Source organism: Oncorhynchus kisutch, unplaced genomic scaffold, assembly GCF_002021735.2.
Source record: "Oncorhynchus kisutch isolate 150728-3 unplaced genomic scaffold, Okis_V2 scaffold1181, whole genome shotgun sequence".
Lineage (NCBI taxonomy): Eukaryota > Metazoa > Chordata > Actinopteri > Salmoniformes > Salmonidae > Oncorhynchus > Oncorhynchus kisutch.
The window spans coordinates 15,001-36,393 of record NW_022263126.1 but is presented as its reverse complement, the minus strand read 5'-3'; the positions used below and the strand labels follow the sequence as shown (position 1 = coordinate 36,393).

Genomic DNA, 21,393 nt, shown 5'->3' with positions numbered 1-21,393 from the left:
TTTTTATCCTCCACTTCACAATAAGCAAGAACATAGCTATGCTATTTCATCTATCTGCATTGCATGGCAAATATCAGCAAGGCAAGCTTACAAAATTGTACATTCAATTCGCAGTAAATGCTTCAGCTAGCTAGATTCTTTACATCCACTGTTTTAACAAGACGAGAGTCTGGTTTCCTGGTTGTTTCAGGAGTCCATAAAACAGTAAACAACCAGAATTACAATTTCATACTCCTGTCACAACACCCATAAAGCTGTCAGCTAGCTTTCTAAATCTCAATTTTCATAAATTAACTTTATGATTAAAAAAAACATGCATAATCGTTTGTCTCTACATTATCTAAAATATTCCTATCAACTGTAAAAAAAATTGCATGATTCTTATATATATGCACTTACATTTGTTAGCATTCAAGTATTTTTGTCAGCCATTTTAGCTGAAGAAAGTCTCCAGCCTTAGGTCTCATAGCGTCAAATTCATCATGGGAACTACTCTATATGATTGGTCATCGCCCAGTGGTCGCCACTGGTGATTTGCATGAAGTTGGGAAAAGTTGATATTTTTCACCGCTTCCCACGCCACCTTCGCACCGCCAAAAGATCCCCCGCTCTCTCCACTTCTCACCGCTTTCCTTCCATTTAAATGTGGCAGGGTAGCCTAGTGGTTAGAGTGTCGAACTAGTAACCGAAAGGTTGCAAGTTCAAATCCCCGAGCTGACAAGGTACAAATCTGTTGTTCTGCCCCTGAACAAGGCAGTTAACCCACTGTTCCTAGGCCGTCATTGAAAATAAGGATTTGTTCTTAATTGACTTGCCTAGTTAAATAAAGGAAAAATGAGAAGTGGTGTTTTACCGTGTGGCAACCTGTGCTAGTGTATCATGCCCGTATATCACTAGCGCGTGCAGTAGCCTCCCCCAGGTCCTAGTGCCCACTTTTAAAATGAAACAAAAAAGATATCACAGAGAAAATATATTGACGGATATATGTATTTATTTAGGGGGGGCTAATGAATATTTTAGGCCTAGCGACGTCCCTCCAATACTCTGTGTAGTTAATAGACTACAGTACCCTACAATATACAATACTCTGTCTAATTTATAATCTACAGTACCCTACAGTATACAATACTCTGTATATTTAATAAACCACAGTACCCCACAGTATACAATACTCTGTTTATTTTATAAATTACAGTACCCTACGGTATACAATACTCTGTGTATTTAATCAACTACAGTACCCTACAGTAAACAGTACTCAGTGTATTTCTGTCTCTGCAGGAGTTGATGTTGGACAGCGCCAAAACAATAAACCCCCATCTGTTTGAGAAACTAGAAGATCTTCAGAAAAGGTTCACATGGTCAATCACTTTGAAGATATAAATGTTTTTCGTAGCCTTTATCCGTCTACGAGGACCGCCCCCAGGATACAGTGGTTGTTAGACTACTCAGGCCAGGTAGCTCTCGCTGGCTCTCAGGTCTGGTGGAGCAACGACGTGAGAATGGTATTTCAGAGGCTGGAGGACGGGTTTGAGTCGGTGCACAAAGACTACAAGAAGAAACGGGTGACGTGTGGCTCCATGTAGGATCCTTTTGATTAAGATCCAATATTGTAAACACAAAACATTTTTTGTTAGAGCTCAACAAAGAATGTACAGGTGCATTAACCATTTTTAATGGCTGTCAAATTTGAAATGATGGAAGTTGCAGGCCTCAATCTTCCTCTGCTAGAAGACACAGACCCAGTAGTTATCATACCTTTCCATCCCATTATTACCTCCCAGAGGTATTATATTCTCCTTCAGTCTATGCACCTGTAGTGGGGGTGGGGACAGGGACAGGTGGAGGTGTTGAATGTAGCTGTCAGTCAGAAACATGGACACCTGCTCTGTTATCTCCTTTCATAGCCCCAAATACCACTCTGTTCACTATGGCTATAGGGCCTCATATGGCTTGGGTAGTAGTGTACTAGTGTACATAGGGAATCGGGTGTGATTTGGGCCTGTAGAGTGTGTCTGTAGAGCCGTGTTGGGAGGCTGAGGGAGGCTCACAGAGGGTTGTTCTATATCAGTGTTGTCACTGTTGTCAGCAGTATGTGGTTAAGGTTAGCACGTCCTTGGTCGTGATGGGCTGTTTGAATAATCTCCTCCTTCTGCATCCCAAATGGCAACCTATTTCCTGTATAGTGCACTACTTTTTACCAGGGGTTCCATAAGGCTCTGGTCTAAAGTAGATCACTATAGGGGATAGTGTGCCATTTGAGAAGCAGCCCCTGCTCCTCTTCAACCTACAGACCCACGGCTGATTAGATCCCCTGACATACTAGACTGGTGATGAATGCAAGCTGCTGTCCCTTGGTGTTTTACACCAGTTGGTCAAATTTTTGTTTGTTTACTTGACTTGTGGGGACTTCTGGTTCCCCACAAGTATAGACACACACACACACACACACACACACACACACACACACACACAGACTCCCTCACCCTTCAAGGCAACACTTTGATGAATGAGGTGTGTTCTTATTTTACCGGTATTCTACTCCAGAGGTGAAATGACCTGCCTTTGTGAAAGCGGTGTACTGCCTGATGAAAATGTAAATGTAAACATCTATCCATCCATTAGTTTATCCATTTATTTTGTAGATATATTTTCCTTAATTATTTTCCTCTACCACCCCTCCCCTAATTGGAGTAAACTAATGGACAACAATTAGGTTTCTAATTGTATTATTATATTATTGAGTAATTGACTGTGACTTTTCAAATCACCCATCAGTGCTATTTGCAGAGTTATCTCCAGGTAAATTTTGCAATTCTTCAGCCATTCCTGAACCTTCTACCAAAAACAAGCTACATATGGACAGTATCAAAATAAATGATCTAATGATTCTGTCTCTTCGCAGCAAACTTGCAGAGCTGAGATGGTTGTATTCCCCATATACAGTGCCTTGCGAAAGTATTCGGCCCCCTTGAACTTTGCGACCTTTTGCCACATTTCAGGCTTCAAACATAAAGATATAAAACTGTATTTGTTTGTGAAGAATCAACAACAAGTGGGACACAATGATGAAGTGGAACGACATTTATTGGATATTTCAAACTTTTTTAACAAATCAAAAACAGAAAAATTGGGCGTGCAAAATTATTCAGCCCCTTTACTTTCAGTGCAGCAAACTCTCTCCAGAAGTTCAGTGAGGATCTCTGAATGATCCAATGTTGACCTAAATGACTAATGATGATAAATACAATCCACCTGTGCGTAATCAAGTCTCCGTATAAATGCACCTGCACTGTGATAGTCTCAGAGGTCCGTTAAAAGCGCAGAGAGCATCATGAAGAACAAGGAACACACCAGGCAGGTCCGAGATACTGTTGTGAAGAAGTTTAAAGCCGGATTTGGATACAAAAAGATTTCCCAAGCTTTAAACATCCCAAGGAGCACTGTGCAAGAGATAATATTGAAATGGAAGGAGTATCAGACCACTGCAAATCTACCAAGACCTGGCCGCCCCTCTAAACTTTCAGCTCATACAAGGAGAAGACTGATCAGAGATGCAGCCAAGAGGCCCATGATCACTCTGGATGAACTGCAGAGATCTACAGCTGAGGTGGGAGACTCTGTCCATAGGACAACAATCAGTCGTATATTGCACAAATCTGGCCTTTATGGAAGAGTGGCAAGAAGAAAGCCATTTCTTAAAGATATCCATAAAAAGTGTTGTTTAAAGTTTGCCACAAGCCACCTGGGAGAAACACCAAACATGTGGAAGAAGGTGCTCTGGTCAGATGAAACCAAAATTGAACTTTTGGGCAACAATGCAAAACGTTATGTTTGGCGTAAAAGCAACACAGCTCATCACCCTGAACACACCATCCCCACTGTCAAACATGGTGGTGGCAGCATCATGGTTTGGGCCTGCTTTTCTTCAGCAGGGACAGGGAAGATGGTTCAAATTGATGGGAAGATGGATGGAGCCAAATACAGGACCATTCTGGAAGAACACCTGATGGAGTCTGCAAAAGACCTGAGACTGGGACGGAGATTTGTCTTCCAACAAGACAATGATCCAAAACATAAAGCAAAATCTACAATGGAATGGTTCAAAAATAAACATATCCAGGTGTTAGAATGGCCAAGTCAAAGTCCAGACCTGAATCCAATCGAGAATCTGTGGAAAGAACTGAAAACTGCTGTTCACAAATGCTCTCCATCCAACCTCAATGAGCTCGAGCTGTTTTGCAAGGAGGAATGGGAAAAAATGTCAGTCTCTCGATGTGCAAAACTGATAGAGACATACCCCAAGCGACTTACAGCTGTAATCGCAGCAAAAGGTGGCGCTACAAAGTATTAACTTAAGGGGGCTGAATAATTTTGCATGACCAATTTTTCAGTTTTTGATTTGTAAAAAAGTTTGAAATATCCAATAAATGTCGTTCCACTTCATGATTGTGTCCCACTTATTGTTGATTCTTCACAAAAAAATACAGTTTTATATCTTTATGTTTGAAGCCTGAAATGTGGCAAAAGGTCGCAAAGTTCAAGGGGGCCGAATACTTTCGCAAGGCACTGTATATACAGTATATATATATATAACATTATATTGTTTCCAAGAATTTTGTATAGTAATTTACATTGAAAAACTCAGACTTGAATCCAGCTTTGTTTTGTGTATCAGTTCATAAACCATGTGCCATTGAATTGGTACATCAAAAATCTCCTCCCAACTATTTTGCAGTCTATATGGCACAGCTGTACATTGTTTGGTCCTTAAATGAAATGGGTATACGTTTTTATTTATCACAATTTTCTTTAGCCAATGTTGGTCTTTAATACAGGGCCAAACAGGGCCAAACAGGGCCAATACAGGGACAAACAGGGCCAATACAGGGACAAACAGGGCCAAACAGGGCCAATACAGGGCCAATACAGGGCCAAACAGGGCCAATACAGGGCCAAACAGGGCCAAACAGGGCCAATACAGGGCCAAACAGGGCCAAACAGGGCCAACAGGGCCAATGCAGGGCCGACAGACAAGTTCCTTACTCCTCCCCCTTCCGCTTACCTCTTCCATTTTTGTGGTAATGCTGCAATTAGATGTCATTTTGAATAAAGTAGACATTTCCATATATTTTAGCTGCATGTGTGACATAAATCCACCAGTCCTATTTATGATATAATTTACAAAGATTATACCGTAAAAAATTCAAATGTTGTCCAAAAATATTGTGTTTTTTAAAATCAATTAGTATATTTGAGTTTAACCATAATATTTTTAAGTAATATATGTTCTGTCTTTTCTGGTGGATTAAACTGAAATTGCAACCAACTCTCTATTTCTTGTTTTTAAAACACTGATATTCTGGAGATTGTTTCATTTTCAGATAACTGAAAGTGAGCGGTTGTAATCTGAATAAAGGGAAAAGGCCGTTCTTGAACATGGGGTGAGACATTCTTACTAATCTGTTAGAGAGCCAGTTTGGATTTAAGTATAACTTTTGTATGACTGAAGCCTTTAGTGAGAGGTCTAATGCTTTAATATTGAATCATTTCTGCCCTCCCAATTCATAATCATTATATAAATAGGCCTGTTTCATTTTGTCTGGCTTTTCCGTTCCAAATCAAATGGAATATGTTTTTACAGGTGACCAACAGGCAGGCTTTCTACTGGCTGTCTCATCTGATGCATCGCTGGGACGAGCAGTAGAGACACTGCCAGAGAGAATAAAGTAGATGTCACGGGTCAAAATTTTGATTGATGACCCTATGTGAACCTATGTGAACTCTATGTGAACCCTATGTAGTGATGACGTGTGCATGTCTTCTGGTCAGGCAAGCCTGGTTAGGTGGGGGCTATGGGGTGAGTAAGGGTCCATTTGACAGGCCGTTAATGATTGATGACCCAAGCCTGATAGACAAGCCTGGTTAGGTGGGGGCTATGGGGTGAGTAAGGGTCCCTTTGACAGGCCGTTAATGATTGATGACCCAAGCCTGATTTATGACCCTATGTAATGATTTATGACCCTATGTCATGTAGAAGGGTGCATGCCCTGGGTTGAGTAAGTGACCATGTGTCAGGTCAACCTGTTACTGTTTCTCACGGTTTGGGTTGGTTAAGGCCCCTTATAAAGCCGCTGAACAATACCTGTTTAAGACTGCACAAGATCTTAAGAATAACCATGGAATTTGGGATCGGTACCAAAGCAGTGATGACTGTAACAACTGAAACAGGCCTTCGGGTTGCCCATAGAGCAAGGGCAAAGTATCAACCAGCAATATATGATGCGCCAAAAAAACGTTTTTTAAATGTGTATAGAACCCAAATACCGCCAGCAAATGCTCTGACAGATCAAGTGTTGATGTCTAATGGCCAGCAGTGGGGGTATCGGTTTGATTACCTGGCCTGTAGAGTGACCCTCTATACGGTAGATGAAGGAGAAGAATATACAGACCAGACTGTAGGCTTGGAATATGGTGTTGAAGACTGGTCGGTTTTTCGCAAGGTTGTGTGTCCTGAACTGAGCCTTATCACCAAGGGGTATAGTGTGTTCACGGGCCACGAGACCCGTTGGGAAGGTACCCCGGACTCCTCAGGACAAATATTTCACAGGGTGAAAATACAAAGAAAGAATGGCCGACCGTGCGGCAGCGTGGAGTTCTATATCGGCACCGAGGCAATCCGAAACCACAAACTTAGGGGTGGTGGCCTGACTGGGGATACCCGACTGCGTCTGCTTATTCCTTTTAACAGTTGGGATGTACTGGAATTGAAAATGTTGCAACCGTTGGATGCTCTCTTTGTACAGAGCCAACAGCGTCAGAGCCTTGTTCATTTAAAGAAGTGCATAATATATACGAATCGTAAAGATTACGATGCAAAAGAGCCTCAAGAAGATACAGCGTCAGAAGAAAACTAAGTAAGCGGATGCTTTAACCCCGCCCCCCCAGATACCCAAGGGCCTTGTTCTACAATAAAAAGAAAAAAAGCAGACAGTTCTTCATTTCAGCATACACCATGGATCTCCAGACCATCTACGAGGAAGCCACTACGTCATGGGGGCCCGACACTAAAGACTCTATGCCACGAAGCCCTACACTCTACGCACCCCTGGCAAGACCCGTGACACCCCCGACATTTACCCAGCCTGAGGATGTGTTTGATGGGGTGGCCAGTACTGTTTTTGTGGATACAATCAAGGCCTCTGTAGCTACACTTTTAAACGTGGTGATTGGCGAATATATACGAGAAAAATGCATCGGCTGTGAGATCAATCATCCCAGCCAGCGTCGTCATCCTTGCCTCTACGACCCTCCTAGATACTACTTTTTCAATCATTTTGAGGAGCTGGTGAAAAGACTGTGGTCCTGCCGTTTTATACCAGCGCTGGTCATCGCCCTGGAGTCTATGGGTATTGCGCCGTCTATCCCTAGAGTTTACGGGGTAACCGAAGCCTTCCTACATGAACTGAAGGAGGCCCTCTTCATCCATGAGAAACTCAAAGAAATCCGACACACCCTGGTGGACGACAACAAATACAGGGAAGCTGTGATGGCTGATGTGATGCTTTTCTGGCTCAATAAATCCCAAGAGACCGAGTGACATTTTGTTTATTTAGAGCTATGGGTAACTATGTGTCTACGATGTTTGAGCGAATAAATACATTTTTTCTTTTGAGAGACCTTACAAATGTTATGCATCAGATTATTGAAAATAAAGTGAACAATGTAAAGCTCATTACAGTTATTGTACCTCAGAGAGGCAAGAAGGATGGCTGAGCAGCTGTTGAAAAACATATATTATAATCCCTCTAACCCCGGGTCTTATGGGGGTAAAGAGCGTTTACAGAGAGCTATAGTCGAAGAAACAGGTAGTCTGTTAAGCGATGCTAAAGTGAATGAATGGTTATCAGAGCAAGATGCCTACACTCTACATAAACCTGTAAGAAAACATTTTCCAAGAAATAGAGTTTTTTCTACGCATCCATTATCCCAATTTCAGGCGGATCTATGTGACATGCAGTCCCTTGCCGATAAAAATGATGGAAATCGCTACATGCTAACGGTTATAGATATTTTCTCTAAATTAGCCTATGTAAGGGTGTTAAAAAATAAGAGCGGGGCAGAGGTGACCAGGGCCTTTGAATCGATCTTGAAGGCAGGAGGCGCCCCCAAGAAAGTGCAGACGGATGGGGGAAAAGAATTTTTTAATCAAACATTTCAGAAGCTAATGAATAAGTATAATATAGTACATTTTGCTACAGGCTCTGATTTGAAAGCTTCGGTTGTGGAACGCTTTAATAGGACTTTGAAAGAGCGGATGTGGCGCTATTTTACAGCTCACAACACCAACCGATATACAGACATAGTTCAGGATTTAGTAAACGGTTACAACCACAGCTACCATAAGACTATACGTATGAAGCCCTCGGAGGTCTCTTCGGAAAACTCTTTTCAAGTCTTTAAAAATATGTATGGTTTGTTCCCACTTCGCCGTAAGAAAAAAATGACTTTTAAATTCCTAGTGGTGCGTATATCAAAGTTGAGGGGTGTTTTCGACAAAAAATACGAACAAGGCTTTAGCTCGGAGTTGTTTACAGTTACCGAATGTCTGCCACGCATTCCGCCGGTCTACAAATTAAAAGATTATGACGGGGATCTTATAGAGGGATCTTTTTATGAGAAGGAATTACAGAAGGTCCAGTTGGGTAAAGACAAAGTGTTTCACGTGGAGGAGATTCTAGATCAGAAGAGAGAAAAGGGTAAAAAATGGTTGCTGGTCCGCTGGAAAAACTGGCCTCAAAAGTTCAACAGTTGGGTATTGGAGCAGGATGTGGTGGAGGCAACGGGGGTTAATTTAAACCCCTAGTCATGATAACTAGCGCATCATTCGCGTGTACACAGTTGGGCATCATGGAACACAGCGGCTTCTACCTGACTCTCCCCAGTAATGCGTCGGCACAGATATATCGTAATAATCAGAGTTCGAAGTATACAACCAATTTTCCAAAGCCTATAGAGTTATCAGAGGCTTGGGAAGTAGGTCTCAGCGAGATTACATACCCCCATAGTTGGTATAATATCAAAGCTAAGGACCGTGATTTTTATTGCAAAAGGTTCTCGGAACCTGCGAAACTTATTAAGCTTAAAAAAGGTTTCTATAGAACCGTCGACAGGATCGTCTCAGAGTTGAATGAACACCTAACCCTGAACAAGATGGAAATATTCCTATTCTACAATCCAATCCATAAAAGGATACAAATCTCAGGGCCTGCTAACGGAGGTATAAAGACCAGCGGTAATTTATCCTACATGTTGGGGATGGGTCCCAATAAATGGACGTATGTGAACGATAAATTATTCCCATTCCCTGCGGATATACATGCAGGCTTTTACAACATATTTGTCTATACCGACATCATAACCTATCAAAGGGTCGGAGACAGCTGTGTGCCCCTCCTGCGAACAGTTCATATAGACGGCAAGGATGGGGACATCGTCACTGTCAATTATGACAAGCCGCACTACGTACATGTCAGCAAGAACTATATTGAAAACATTCTGGTTGAGCTTAAAACGGATCAGAACGAAAACATTGAATTTACTTATGGTAAAACGATTGTAAAACTCCACTTTAGACCCACCAAAACCTCTCTACATATATAATAGCTGTATTATATTTATAAACATAATACAAATAAAAGGGTTATGGAGCACCATCAGCTCGACCCTAACCGTTATGTTTCATACTATGTGGATCAAGTGGGTAATGGACTACCAGGATATCATGGAGCGCCGACAATGTATGGTTCGGGGATAGGAGGTATATTCCGTAACCTCTTCAGGATGGTTTTACCGTTTATGAAGAGAGGCTTCAGCATAGCCAAACCACATTTAAAATCAGCGGCTAAAAATATAGTAAGTGAGGTTGTAGCCAATGCTATGACCCGAAGGGCGTCACCAGAGGTGGAGCATCAAGAAGGCTCGGGGCTTATGATATTGTCTCGAAGGCCAAAAAAGAGACCCCCTGGTTTAAGGCGTAGACCTGCACCTAAAAAGCGGCGGTTAACTGTTAAAAGAACCTCAGTAAGTCAAAGACGGGGTAAAGTGAGGAGGTCTGTACCAAAACAGGCTAAAAGAATACTAGGAAGTATTTTCTAAAAGAATAAGTGACATGGCTCTTTTACATCGAATGTCCTCTGAAGCTATAAAGACAGAACTTGATCTTTTCACGGCACCGTTAACGCAGCATTCAATAGATAGATCCAGTTATGTGGAGATAGCCCCTCTCTCTGCTATTACCGATAACGGGCCTATCGAATTTTTCATACCAGGCCATGGTGACAACTATCTGGACCTCAACAACACCTTGGTGCATTTACGTCTAAAAGTGACCAAAAGAGATGGGTCTAATATTGCAGACGATGCCAAAGTGAGTCTCATTAATTACCCCTTGGCCACCATTTTCTCCCAAGTTGATGTGACTTTGGGTGAACGCCTAATCAGTCAAAGCAGCGCTACATACCCTTATAGAGCCATCATGGAGTGTTTACTAAACTACTCCGAAGACACTCTCAAAACCCAATTTAGCGCCGGGCTGTTTAGCAAGGATACTGCAGGAGCCTCTATGGAATCGACAGACCCTTCCACCGGTGCAAACAAAGGACTAGCGGCACGAGCTCGCTACTGCGCCGAATCTCGAGAGTTTCATTTGCTAGGCCCTATACACTCTGACATTTTCTTTCAAGAACGGTTACTCTTAAATTCGGTTGATTTAAGATTAAAATTAACCAGGGCCAAGGATGATTTTTGCCTGATGTCTCCCCAAGACGGGGATTTTAGTTTGAAAGTGTTGGGGGCAACCCTTTTTATTAAAAAAGTATCTGTATCTCCGGCCGTGCGCCTGGGTCACTCACATGCTTTGATGAAAGGAAATGCCCTTTACCCTCTCCAAAGAATTACCATGAAAACCTTTAGCATACCTGTGGGCAGTAGAATCTGCAGTCAAGAAAACCTATTTCTAGGCCCTTTACCTAGATATGTGGTTATAGGTCTGGTTGATCACGCCTCTAATACGGGCAGTTTAGATAAAAACCCCTTTAATTTTCAGCACTTCAATGCAGAGTATGTAGCGCTCTGTCAGGACGGACGTCAGGTTCCGGCGAAGGCTTTCCAACCACAATTTAATAACAACATATCTGTGCGAGAATTTTACAATCTATTCCTGGCTACAGGGCGACATCTAAAAGATCTCTCTTTACCTATTGACAGAAATGATTTTGCAGAGGGTTACACATTGTATGCTTTCAATTTATCACCTGATGATGACACCTCAGGAAATCTGTCTGTGGTGTCCCAAGGTAACCTCAGGCTGGAAATGCGTTTCCGTACACCTTTAGCCTGTACAGTTAGCATGATTGTTTACGCATGCTCTGATTCAATCTTGGAAGTGAATGCCCGAAGACAGGTCTTAGTGGATTATTATTAAGGACCTTTGAACAAAGACATGAATACCCAAGAGTTGGACGGGCTCATGAGCCGCTTGATTGGAAAACAATTTTGTGGAGTGTTGGCTTGTGATGAATTACCTATGGAGATATGGTCTGAGAGGCCTGCAATGTTTATTGTCAATACCCATCCTAAACACATGCCTGGTGAACATTGGCTAGCTATGACATTAGAACAGGAAGGTGGACGAAAAATCTCAACTTTTTTTGATTCCTATGGCTTTCCCCCCGGTTTTTCACATTTCCCTAAATCTATTAAAGATTTTTTGACCCTAAACGGTACAAAGATCTACTACAACATCAAACAAGTGCAAGATAACCTTTCCACTACATGCGGTCACCACTGTGTATTTTACCTGTGCCAAAGAGCCCGGGGAGTTTCTTTTGAAGATGTTATGTCTCTTTATAAGGATGATTTAAGAAGTAATGATAACCTTGTATCTTGTTTTGTTAGAAAATATCAAAAGTGTTCAAATGTGTGTCCTTTAAGAACGCGTAATCAAGGCGTATGCTCACGTCATATGTTTCAAGAATGCCACAAATGTTAACTTGCTTATTTTTCAAATAAAAAATTTATTGAATTTAATCATAGTCATTCAAAAGTCATTTTCAAAAGTCTAACCACGCCGAGAGATCGGGTTTAGGAAAAGGTCCTGAGACGTTCATGGGAGTAAATGAGTTAGCATCATCGCTTTCATATGGGGCCGGTGTCGTTGGGGCATCTTTAGGGGTGCTGTATCTCGTTGAAGGCTTTTGTTTTAAAGCTTGAATCTGTTGACGAAGCTTATGGTTGGGTACACCGGAGAGGGGGATGTTGAGGATTGCCAGGGCCTTAAGAAACTGACGCCAGCCGGGAGGCCTTCGGTCATCAGCAACCTTGTGGGCAGCCGTGGTACTTTTAAGCAAGTCCTGCATATGGGACCCCCTAACCACAGAGCCCTGAAGGATAAACTCTCCAGAGTCGTTCCAAGCAGCTATCCCCTTTGAGTCTTTTATCTTGTTCATAATGTATTTAACATTCTTCCTGTTACGTAAAGGCACATGTGTCAGTAGGTCATGCATAACTTTATCTTCAAATGGCATTTGAGCTTCACCCGACATATTATCGCCACTAGGTAAGATCGACGGTACAGGCCTTACAGGGGCATGGCTATCGTTAGGTTCGACATCTGTTAAAGGGTCCGGTAGGGAAAGGGTTAAATGGTTAGTCTCTCTCTCCCCTTGCTTTACCCGAGTCAAATACCTTTGCATTAGGTTTGTGTATTTTTGAATCTTATCATAGGGGTTCAATCCTTTTCGGTTCAAAACATCCTTCATGGCCGTATCCAAATCATTTTCCGCTGTTTGTCTGATATCTTCAGGACCCTGCATTTGTTTTTTAAGTCTATCCAACTCTTGTTGAGGCACCAAGTACATTTTAGTGGCCATCACACCCACGTGTTCAACCACCACGTCTGGCCGCAATAAGGCTGGTGATGAAGGGCACGGCTATACTGAGTAAAGGTAGAAGAAAACCCCCAGACTGTTGTATACTATGTCTTTTCTTTTGAAGACTGGCCCTTTTATTGGCAAAGAGTTTGATCGCTGTCTTTTGTCTCCTTAATTTTTTCAATTGGTTCAGGGTGAGTGGAATGCGTCCTTTGAGAAGATTCAAAGCAATCTCACATAGGGCTAATATGAGATCTGAAGAACAGCGACCCAAGATGGCCTTCCGTTCTTTAGCTGTAGAACCTACTAGCCTTCTCAAGAGGGGGAGGTTTCTTTTTAAACGCAGAGACATAGCGTTTACTTTTTAGGAAGGTATGCAGCAGGCCTCTCCCCCGGAAACAGCCCTGTACGTAGCCTAAGGTGTTCTGGAGTATTTGCTTTTAAATCCACGATTAAATAAGAAAATGGCTCTTTGGTAGCGTCCTCATAGCTCTCCATAAAGTATGATTTCCGTCCAGGGTACATCTGCTGAGCTAGAGTGCTAATTTGCAGTTTGTCTCTAGGATTTTTAAACAATACCATGTAGTTGGCATTCAAGCTAATGGTCCGACTATTTTTACCTTGGTGAAACACATTCTGGACCAAGTAAAGCACGGACAGGTTTCTATGATGAGTATATTGGGTAAAAGCTCGTGCAATTTCAGGGTGTTCGCTACCAGCAAATAGCATATCGTCCAAAACCAGCAGATTATTTACATGTGGGGGGAGAAGTTCATCATCAGACAGAGAATCGGGTATTCCTTCAACAAACTTGATTTTTATTGTCTTCAATAATTCATCATACAGAGGTTGGTAACATGAATAACACCATACAATATTGTCAGGCTTTTGAGATAACACATGTTCAGAATTCTCTAAAATACTTTTTACAAAAAAAGTTTTGCCACTGTTTGAAGGTCCTGCAATTAATGCTGAAAAAGGCAATTGTAGCCGGGGGTCAAAACCCTCGACAGCAGTCATAATATCTTAAGCTTTAAGACACACTGGGGCTTGTAGCATAAGTCAGTAGCCAAAGGGCAATGTGGTACCGTCAGGCAATAGCTGTCTCTTGTCATAGACTACCCTGAATCTTTTAGTGAGTGGTGCGTTTCTTAGATGGAACCCCTTTTTATCCCTCACTATTTTGTTGTAGGAGCTCAAAATCTCCAAGTCACTATTCTTGTCCTTTACGAACCCCTCGACCAAGCGCGTGATTGATTCCAAGTTTACACGCGGTGCATTTTCATAGTTTTGAGTCACGCCTTTGGCTTTCAACACCACGTGATTGGCTTTAGTCCTAAAAGCATAGCTTTTTGGACCACATGAGGACCATTCTGTAATATGGTCACCCTCTTCGAGTTCACTCGTTAAACCCCCAAGATAGTTGCTAAGTGGGGGGGTCCAATCCCCCGGTTTGCTTACATAGACCACAGAGTCTGTGTCGTGGTAAAGAACCCGCCTCTGAAGCTGTTCCATGAGGGTGTACAGTTCAAGGCGGCCATAGGCTGTGGTAAATGCTGCAAGAAACACATTTACATTACCCGGGGGTAGAAACCACTTTTGGTGGCGCCTCCATTGCACCAAGGCAATGTCTTGACTCAAGAAGGAAAAATGTGAAATTTCGTATTGGTCCGAAAAAACAAATTCCAAAAATTCTTCGGCGTCTTTAATGATCGAAGTTGTTAGCATATTGCATCTCTGCGCTAATTTCCCCCAAAGGGAGTTCAAGTACAATTTCGACACATTTCTTTTGGTCACTTTTAGACGTAAATGCACCAAGGTGTTGTTGAGGTCCAGATAGTTGTCACCATGGCCTGGTATGAAAAATTCGATAGGCCCGTTATCGGTAATAGCAGAGAGAGGGGCTATCTCCACATAACTGGATCTATCTATTGAATGCTGCGTTAACGGTGCCGTGAAAAGATCAAGTTCTGTCTTTATAGCTTCAGAGGACATTCGATGTAAAAGAGCCATGTCACTTATTCTTTTAGAAAATACTTCCTAGTATTCTTTTAGCCTGTTTTGGTACAGACCTCCTCACTTTACCCCGTCTTTGACTTACTGAGGTTCTTTTAACAGTTAACCGCCGCTTTTTAGGTGCAGGTCTACGCCTTAAACCAGGGGGTCTCTTTTTTGGCCTTCGAGACAATATCATAAGCCCCGAGCCTTCTTGATGCTCCACCTCTGGTGACGCCCTTCGGGTCATAGCATTGGCTACAACCTCACTTACTATATTTTTAGCCGCTGATTTTAAATGTGGTTTGGCTATGCTGAAGCCTCTCTTCATAAACGGTAAAACCATCCTGAAGAGGTTACGGAATATACCTCCTATCCCCGAACCATACATTGTCGGCGCTCCATGATATCCTGGTAGTCCATTACCCACTTGATCCACATAGTATGAAACATAACGGTTAGGGTCGAGCTGATGGTGCTCCATAACCCTTTTATTTGTATTATGTTTATAAATATAATACAGCTATTATATATGTAGAGAGGTTTTGGTGGGTCTAAAGTGGAGTTTTACAATCGTTTTACCATAAGTAAATTCAATGTTTTCGTTCTGATCCGTTTTAAGCTCAACCAGAATGTTTTCAATATAGTTCTTGCTGACATGTACGTAGTGCGGCTTGTCATAATTGACAGTGACGATGTCCCCATCCTTGCCGTCTATATGAACTGTTCGCAGGAGGGGCACACAGCTGTCTCCGACCCTTTGATAGGTTATGATGTCGGTATAGACAAATATGTTGTAAAAGCCTGCATGTATATCCGCAGGGAATGGGAATAATTTATCGTTCACATACGTCCATTTATTGGGACCCATCCCCAACATGTAGGATAAATTACCGCTGGTCTTTATACCTCCGTTAGCAGGCCCTGAGATTTGTATCCTTTTATGGATTGGATTGTAGAATAGGAATATTTCCATCTTGTTCAGGGTTAGGTGTTCATTCAACTCTGAGACGATCCTGTCGACGGTTCTATAGAAACCTTTTTTAAGCTTAATAAGTTTCGCAGGTTCCGAGAACCTTTTGCAATAAAAATCACGGTCCTTAGCTTTGATATTATACCAACTATGGGGGTATGTAATCTCGCTGAGACCTACTTCCCAAGCCTCTGATAACTCTATAGGCTTTGGAAAATTGGTTGTATACTTCGAACTCTGATTATTACGATATATCTGTGCCGACGCATTACTGGGGAGAGTCAGGTAGAAGCCGCTGTGTTCCATGATGCCCAACTGTGTACACGCGAATGATGCGCTAGTTATCATGACTAGGGGTTTAAATTAACCCCCGTTGCCTCCACCACATCCTGCTCCAATACCCAACTGTTGAACTTTTGAGGCCAGTTTTTCCAGCGGACCAGCAACCATTTTTTACCCTTTTCTCTCTTCTGATCTAGAATCTCCTCCACGTGAAACACTTTGTCTTTACCCAACTGGACCTTCTGTAATTCCTTCTCATAAAAAGATCCCTCTATAAGATCCCCGTCATAATCTTTTAATTTGTAGACCGGCGGAATGCGTGGCAGACATTCGGTAACTGTAAACAACTCCGAGCTAAAGCCTTGTTCGTATTTTTTGTCGAAAACACCCCTCAACTTTGATATACGCACCAAGTCACCCACTAGGAATTTAAAAGTCATTTTTTTCTTACGGCGAAGTGGGAACAAACCATACATATTTTTAAAGACTTGAAAAGAGTTTTCCGAAGAGACCTCCGAGGGCTTCATACGTATAGTCTTATGGTAGCTGTGGTTGTAACCGTTTACTAAATCCTGAACTATGTCTGTATATCGGTTGGTGTTGTGAGCTGTAAAATAGCGCCACATCCGCTCTTTCAAAGTCCTATTAAAGCGTTCCACAACCGAAGCTTTCAAATCAGAGCCTGTAGCAAAATGTACTATATTATACTTATTCATTAGCTTCTGAAATGTTTGATTAAAAAATTCTTTTCCCCCATCCGTCTGCACTTTCTTGGGGGCGCCTCCTGCCTTCAAGATCGATTCAAAGGCCCTGGTCACCTCTGCCCCGCTCTTATTTTTTAACACCCTTACATAGGCTAATTTAGAGAAAATATCTATAACCGTTAGCATGTAGCGATTTCCATCATTTTTATCGGCAAGGGACTGCATGTCACATAGATCCGCCTGAAATTGGGATAATGGATGCGTAGAAAAAACTCTATTTCTTGGAAAATGTTTTCTTACAGGTTTATGTAGAGTGTAGGCATCTTGCTCTGATAACCATTCATTCACTTTAGCATCGCTTAACAGACTACCTGTTTCTTCGACTATAGCTCTCTGTAAACGCTCTTTACCCCCATAAGACCCGGGGTTAGAGGGATTATAATATATGTTTTTCAACAGCTGCTCAGCCATCCTTCTTGCCTCTCTGAGGTACAATAACTGTAATGAGCCACTTTCATATAACGACAACATTTCAGTTTGTGAATTTTTATTTTAAGAATGCAACAATTATTACGTATACAGACAATTCAGGATTTGTTGCAAGATACAAGTCCCCGTTTTCTCAACAATCACAGCATGCAACACCCTGTATATATTGTTTAGATTTACAGGTTTGTTTCGCTGAATTTTTAAAACACACACGTCTGATATATAAGTATATAAACAACAAATATGATACACATTCACATTAAAGGGTGGTTCAAACAAATAATGTAAAATCTTAGCCAAAGTTATTTCTAGTTCTTCAGAATCCTCAACAAGCCTTGATACCATATGTGACCATTGTAAACTCTCGCCCGTATGTCGGACATGTTTCATGATTTGCTCCATTTTTAACACACGCTCTACAATAACCCCTGTATTGGGGGTTGTGTAGAACTTTACATTGTTCACTTTATTTTCAATAATCTGATGCATAACATTTGTAAGGTCTCTCAAAAGAAAAAATGTATTTATTCGCTCAAACATCGTAGACACATAGTTACCCATAGCTCTAAATAAACAAAATGTCACTCGGTCTCTTGGGATTTATTGAGCCAGAAAAGCATCACATCAGCCATCACAGCTTCCCTGTATTTGTTGTCGTCCACCAGGGTGTGTCGGATTTCTTTGAGTTTCTCATGGATGAAGAGGGCCTCCTTCAGTTCATGTAGGAAGGCTTCGGTTACCCCGTAAACTCTAGGGATAGACGGCGCAATACCCATAGACTCCAGGGCGATGACCAGCGCTGGTATAAAACGGCAGGACCACAGTCTTTTCACCAGCTCCTCAAAATGATTGAAAAAGTAGTATCTAGGAGGGTCGTAGAGGCAAGGATGACGACGCTGGCTGGGATGATTGATCTCACAGCCGATGCATTTTTCTCGTATATATTCGCCAATCACCACGTTTAAAAGTGTAGCTACAGAGGCCTTGATTGTATCCACAAAAACAGTACTGGCCACCCCATCAAACACATCCTCAGGCTGGGTAAATGTCGGGGGTGTCACGGGTCTTGCCAGGGGTGCGTAGAGTGTAGGGCTTCGTGGCATAGAGTCTTTAGTGTCGGGCCCCCATGACGTAGTGGCTTCCTCGTAGATGGTCTGGAGATCCATGGTGTATGCTGAAATGAAGAACTGTCTGCTTTTTTTCTTTTTATTGTAGAACAAGGCCCTTGGGTATCTGGGGGGGCGGGGTTAAAGCATCCGCTTACTTAGTTTTCTTCTGACGCTGTATCTTCTTGAGGCTCTTTTGCATCGTAATCTTTACGATTCGTATATATTATGCACTTCTTTAAATGAACAAGGCTCTGACGCTGTTGGCTCTGTACAAAGAGAGCATCCAACGGTTGCAACATTTTCAATTCCAGTACATCCCAACTGTTAAAAGGAATAAGCAGACGCAGTCGGGTATCCCCAGTCAGGCCACCACCCCTAAGTTTGTGGTTTCGGATTGCCTCGGTGCCGATATAGAACTCCACGCTGCCGCACGGTCGGCCATTCTTTCTTTGTATTTTCACCCTGTGAAATATTTGTCCTGAGGAGTCCGGGGTACCTTCCCAACGGGTCTCGTGGCCCGTGAACACACTATACCCCTTGGTGATAAGGCTCAGTTCAGGACACACAACCTTGCGAAAAACCGACCAGTCTTCAACACCATATTCCAAGCCTACAGTCTGGTCTGTATATTCTTCTCCTTCATCTACCGTATAGAGGGTCACTCTACAGGCCAGGTAATCAAACCGATACCCCCACTGCTGGCCATTAGACATCAACACTTGATCTGTCAGAGCATTTGCTGGCGGTATTTGGGTTCTATACACATTTAAAAAACGTTTTTTTGGCGCATCATATATTGCTGGTTGATACTTTGCCCTTGCTCTATGGGCAACCCGAAGGCCTGTTTCAGTTGTTACAGTCATCACTGCTTTGGTACCGATCCCAAATTCCATGGTTATTCTTAAGATCTTGTGCAGTCTTAAACAGGTATTGTTCAGCGGCTTTATAAGGGGCCTTAACCAACCCAAACCGTGAGAAACAGTAACAGGTTGACCTGACACATGGTCACTTACTCAACCCAGGGCATGCACCCTTCTACATGACATAGGGTCATAAATCATTACATAGGGTCATAAATCAGGCTTGGGTCATCAATCATTAACGGCCTGTCAAAGGGACCCTTACTCACCCCATAGCCCCCACCTAACCAGGCTTGTCTATCAGGCTTGGGTCATCAATCATTAACGGCCTGTCAAATGGACCCTTACTCACCCCATAGCCCCCACCTAACCAGGCTTGCCTGACCAGAAGACATGCACACGTCATCACTACATAGGGTTCACATAGAGTTCACATAGGTTCACATAGGGTCATCAATCAAAATTTTGACCCGTGACATCTACTTTATTCTCTCTACTGCCTGGCTAACATCTGTGATGTTCAGTTCTTCTACTCCTACCAATACCTGGGGAACACCCCTCGTCTGGTCATCACCCCCTCATTGGCCGGTCAGTACCTCAACCTAACCCTATGTTCATGTCCAGTTCAACCCTAGCCTCAACCACAGCCCTAATCCTCAACCCTAAATCTAACCCAGTCAAGTCATCAGTCCCCTCACAGACTGGTCCATAACTCTCCCCCTAAATCTGTACTGTCATCTCTCAGTTTATTTTGTTCATCTTGTCATTAGGTTTATTTCATGTTTACAACTGTGTTGCTATCAATGCTGATTAGAATACCAAATATTATCTCATTGTACTTTTATTTTGTGTCCTAAAGAATATAATTATTCAGTAGTCAGGAATAGAGAGCTGTGATTAATGATCACTTTGTTGTTCTCAGTGTGTGATGTTGTTGTTGTTGTTGTTGTTGTGGTGGTGGTCATGTGTAGGTGCTACATCACTCCGACCCAGTCTCTCCACCTGACTAAGAGTGGGACCACCAAGGACCGGGGAGGGGCCCTGGGCATCATGGTGTACGTCTTCAACTGCTCTGAACAGATGGACCTCAAGGTTAGAACAAGGCCACATTTGTTCCTATTTTTTGTTTTCTTGTCTTGACTTGTTTTTCAGTTGGAATATCACCAGTCACCACCTCCACAATATTGTGTTTTCATAATCATTGATGTTCAGTAGTTCTCCCTCTGCACTTGAATAGTTCCTTGTGCATGTTGTATAGCACCCAGGCGGTGTTTGTAATGTCATCCCCTGTCATGTCCAGCCTATAGGGAACATCTTTAAGGGCCTAGACTGGAGGGCCTACTTGATGAATTCAACTGTATCTTTGTGGAGGGCCTGTCAGTGGTAGCTGTGTAGGTCAAAACCATTCAGACTGCCATCCGCAACAATAGGAAGTGGTGGGGACTGTTTTTATCATGTGAACACAGGGTTATGTTCAACAGGGAGAATATGTTTTCAAATGGGGAGGTACAAGCCAAATGTTTTCCTTTTTCTGTTGCAAAACATTTTGATACGGTTTACCCTATTGAACATGACCCTGGTTCTTTGATTTGCACACAACACTACAAATCTGGATTGATTGTTGATGTTAATGTTCCTTAACCTTCTGTGTACAACACCAAGAGAAATTCCAAGCAACATCTGTTGCATGGCAATACTGTTTTCTGATTCAGATCACAACCGGAATACCATGTTATATATAACTTATCATCAGACACAACTGATAGTAGGGATCTTCATCACCATGAACCCAGGCTACGCAGGCAGGATGGAGCTACCATTCTCTCACCGTATTATTCTCTCTTCAGGTAGAGCTAGCTCAATTTGGGGAGGCAGGTAGCATAGTGGTTAGAACGTTGGACCAGTAACCAAAAGGTGGCTAGATCAAATCCCCGAGCTGACAAGGTACAAATCTGTCATTCTTCCCCTGAACAAGGCAGTTAACCCACTGTTCCTATGCTGTCATTGTAAATAAGAATTTGTTCAAAACTGACTTGCCTAGTTAAATCA

The 21,393-nt window shown here is 42.4% G+C and overlaps 1 pseudogene; it reads left to right on the top strand.

The window, feature by feature from the left end:
- Window positions 1-1,502: 1,502 nt before the first annotated feature.
- LOC116365176 (dynein heavy chain 9, axonemal-like) overlaps window positions 1,503-21,393 on the top strand; it is a 20,999-nt pseudogene continuing 1,108 nt past the window's right edge.